Source organism: Mytilus californianus, unplaced genomic scaffold (assembly GCF_021869535.1).
Source record: "Mytilus californianus isolate M0D057914Y unplaced genomic scaffold, xbMytCali1.0.p SCAF_13, whole genome shotgun sequence".
NCBI classification, from domain to species: Eukaryota; Metazoa; Mollusca; class Bivalvia; order Mytilida; family Mytilidae; genus Mytilus; species Mytilus californianus.
The window spans coordinates 41,385,928-41,390,284 of NW_026262615.1; the positions used below are offsets into that span (position 1 = coordinate 41,385,928).

A 4,357-nucleotide genomic window follows, 5' to 3' on the forward strand; every position below is an offset into this window, starting at 1 on the left:
TGTCGAGTCTTATCAAGTAAAATCTGTGCTCGACCTTTCATGGTCGAGCACAAAATATGGTCTTTTCAGAGTTTGAACAGTTTGTAGTGCTAACAGTATCAGGAACAGTTTGTCTAATGTTAAGGTCAGATAAAGATAGAAAGACTTTTAAGCAACGCATTTGTGTATAAATGTTTATTTCAAACCGTATGAATAACATGTACCAACTTTCATTTCAACAATGCCACAATAAAATACACTGCTTTATGATTTTGTGGTCGCTTTGTCCAAAATAATGGTAAAAACAATAATCGCTAGGTTGAAATTGAAGTCAACACCTTTTTGTGTTACATCTGGGGACATATGTCCAAAACTTTACAAAAACAGCGGGAACATGAAACTCTTATTGACTTTATTGTCGCTATACCACATGCCAATGGAAATTAAGTACAATAAAAAGACCATAACTAATCTAAAAATTTTACTGAATTATGGTTTTAATACAAAGACTTGGTTTTGAATTTTTTAGAAAGTGTAATTTTCAAGACTACTCATTTGAGTTTTTAAAATCTTAAATATGAATATTCTTAATAGCCTATTTTTATTGTTGTTGAATTTTGATTTCATTTTTAGTGGAAATATTAAGAGCAATACAGAACTTAACACTGTTAGTGAAGTATGAAAGACCTGCTAACTTACTTGTACCTGAGGAAACATGTGCAGGTAGAATTTCTTTCTTACATCTAGTACTTTGTAACGTCTCCTACAATGATTCGCATGTAGTGTATTTTTAAAGGGAAATAATGTTAAAATAAGTTTAATAGATTTAACTAATAGCAATGTTACATAACTAAATCTTATAAAGAAATTGTCATCTGATAATATAACTTTGGTTGTTAATTGTTACAAAAGAGATAAAATATTACTGTGTTAACTTAGATGCAATGGAATGTCCTGTTCTTTGGCAAATAGCAACTCCTAAGCACTGGAATCTCGTAACAGTAGAAGCAACTCTTCGAATTCCATCAGAAAAAGATGAACAATTTAAGAAGAAATTTGTACGGAAAGGCTCCTTGAATATGTTGACAACAATAGCAGCAAATGTACTTAGTGATTCTAAAGCATTTGAAGCTGCGGTCATATCCTTCCTTACGAAAATGATAGAAGACTGTGATATCAATACAGAAATACCTTGCGTTGTTGATGTCAGGCTTCATATTTTGAATGCTAATGAAGGTTTGTGAATCATAATCACTTAATATGTACTCCACCATTATGAGTATCTTACTTAGCCCTTTAACAAATTTATATTGTATGCTATAAAGATCCAAATAAACGTCTGTATTGTCTACGTATGTACATATAACATTGGACGTATCACAATAACCGTGAGACTATAGTATTTTTTAGTTTTGATATGCTAGAAAACAAAAAGTGCATGTCAAAATATTGATATTGCCTAACATTCAGTGGGAAATTTTTCAAACATGTTCAGGACAAGAACAAATCAACGTTACCTACAACAGAAATATTCTGCAAGGTAAGGGTCGACCGGAATGAGGGCGGAAAGTTTGAACTGCCGCTTGAAATTAATGGTGTGTTGGATATTGCTTGATATTTTGTCTTGCAGCCTGTAACCTGCGGACCTATGGGTTATTTTACGTATAAACATCTTAGCATTTTTCCTAAACGTGGCATTAAGTTTTACATCCCTATTTCGACCGGAAATGGTTTCGTATTTAGACACCCTACACTGCAAAATGGAAGTCCCACTTTAGCAAGGAGGTAGCTGCCGAAATATGAGAAGACCAGAAATATTATTTTTATGTCCAAAATTAGGCTTAACCATTTTAGTTTTCAATGGTAACAATTTTTTTAAATTCATATTGTGAAACACTAGTCGAGCATGGATTCAATATTTTTTATTTCATTTTCTGTTATCTGCTGTTTATGCATACTTTGAACAGTAAAATTAGAATAAAGTCACTCAACCATGTTGAAGGAAAACACACATCTTCTTTCCTTCATAAGGGACAATAAAGGAAACAGTAGTATACCGCTGTTAAAAAGTCCTAAATCGATTGAGAGAAAACAAATCCGGGTTACAAACTAAAACCGAGGGGAACACATCAACTATAAAAGGAAAACAACGGAACAACAGCAACACTGAAGTGCAACAAAAACAAACGCCAACATACATAGAAACGGACTATTTGATAACAACTGCTATATTCCTGACTTGGTACAGGACATTTTAAGAAAACAAATGTGGGTTGAACCTGGTTTTATGGCTTGCCAAACCTCCCGCTTATATGGCAATGTTAAAAAATATTGCTAAAGTGACAACACTGCGTGACAGGAGTACAGTACAAACAAACGCAAGACCACTCAGCACAGAGACACAAATCATGAATGATTCAATTTTATTTTGTACTATCTACATTTTCTCATTTAGTATTCTTAAGAATGAAATAAAATTGATATATGATTTAGATATAAATTACAATTAAACGGTACAAAATATGTTTAGCAGCGTTTGAACAGCGGTATACTACTGTTGCCTTTATTTAGCAATCTGTGCCTGCTTTGCAGCTTGATGTCGTGTCAGGCAAAATGCAAAGAATCAATTTCTTCGACTTTTTATTCATCATGTTCATGCAAAGAGTCTTCTACATTAGTGAAGCTGTTTTTTCTTTTGTGTGTTAAAAACACACCAAACAGACAAACAAAATAGAACGCGCAAAACAGAACAAGCATACAAAATCAAAACCCGGTAAAACAACAATAAAAACAAAAATCGAAAAAACGACAATAATGGAGACAATGACGAATAATCAAACTACAGAAATGGCTTACAAACAACAAGCAGTAAACACTTAATTCTATTCAAATCTTTAAAGTTAAATGTTATTTTTTTTTAGATATATCAAAATTAAGGAAAAACAAATATAACCAGACTTTGGTTTATGATGGATACCGTATGTCCTTTCAGCCGGGCAGCAGTTCTCATAATGGCGTCGAAAATGCGACAAAGCTCACGTGCTTTTCCATTAAAAAAATGGCAATTTTTAGAAACGGCATTGACGTCACGAAAAAAGCTGCGTAAAGAAATTTAACCTGTTTCCCATTCTAAACCAAGTATACCTTTTGATGCGACAGGTTCCAAACTTTCACTACGTTATTATTAAAAGGCTGAAAATACAATATTTCATTGCAAATTTGGTGGTGAAAGATGAAAATACGGGCCGCGGAAGTGACACTTGAAAATAAATAAATGTAAATTGAAATGACACACGAAATAGTAACGTCTATTCCTATAGATGAGATAATAACTATTGATATTTTGTTGAAGAAAAGCCCACTGATAGAAAAACTCGACAGGTAAACCGGCCCAGTGACGATTCAACAAGTCGAAAAATAGGACGTTTAAAGGGGAATAACTCGACCCCAAAACAACAACAACAATACGACGGTGATCATAAATTGGACTGAACAAATGTTTTCCCCTTTTTATTGATTTGTAAGCAGTGTGACTGGGCACAAATTTGAAAGTTTAATAAAAATGTGAGTTTCAGTTTATGAAAATATCATTGAAAAAGCGGTCATTTGTTAAATATCGTGTCTGCCTGACATGTATCTATCTATCTTCCCGTCATGGAGTGGACTCATTTTTGAGTGTATATACTCCAGCGTGAGTGAACAGCTGAAAACCTTCAAGTGTGTACAGTTAAAATGAGATCTGTACAATGTATGTACAGTTAAAATCAGTGCTGTAATTTAGTAGTGTCCCGTCAGGATATAAACAGTGATGCCCCTCCTGTTATTTATTTTAAGTAAATGGTGGTCTCTAGAAGCTGACTGTTTGAATTTAACACGTCCACCGGTTTTATTGGTGGATACACTCCTGATATTTGTAAGAATGGACCAAAAAATATTCCATGGTTTCATTTCAGTTACTCTTCTCATAAAAAATGTCATCCTTACTTTCTTAAGAATAGTTCATAGTAACTGTTGTGATTCTTAATTGAATTAATCAGAGACATATTAAACCACATATCTCAGGTTAAATAATTGTTTCTGAATAAATGTCAATGAAAGAAACATTGTTTTAATATTTATTTTAACTAAAATTGAAACCACAGAAATATATGTTTGTCCATAGTGTTCTAACAATATCCAGAGGCCCTCTAGCAATCCAGTTCAAAGGACAGTTTAACTAAAAATAATATAAAAAAATATATATTAATGATCTTCATCTTCCTTTAAAAAAAATCCAGATGAAATAAATTAAAGTTGATAGATTATATCTGGCATACAGAATAATCTACAAAGTGCATTTTATAAATTTTATGTTCAATTTTTCAATAAAAAATAATTC

At 32.6% G+C, this 4,357-nt stretch overlaps 1 long non-coding RNA gene across 1 annotated transcript; it reads left to right on the plus strand.

Annotated features, from left to right (window-relative positions):
* Nucleotides 1-616: 616 nt before the first annotated feature.
* Nucleotides 617-3,689, plus strand: LOC127723681 (uncharacterized). Its single transcript, XR_007992201.1, has 3 exons — nt 617-702; nt 919-1,215; nt 2,901-3,689. It is a non-coding gene; the product is annotated as an uncharacterized LOC127723681 (long non-coding RNA).
* Nucleotides 3,690-4,357: the final 668 nt, after the last annotated feature.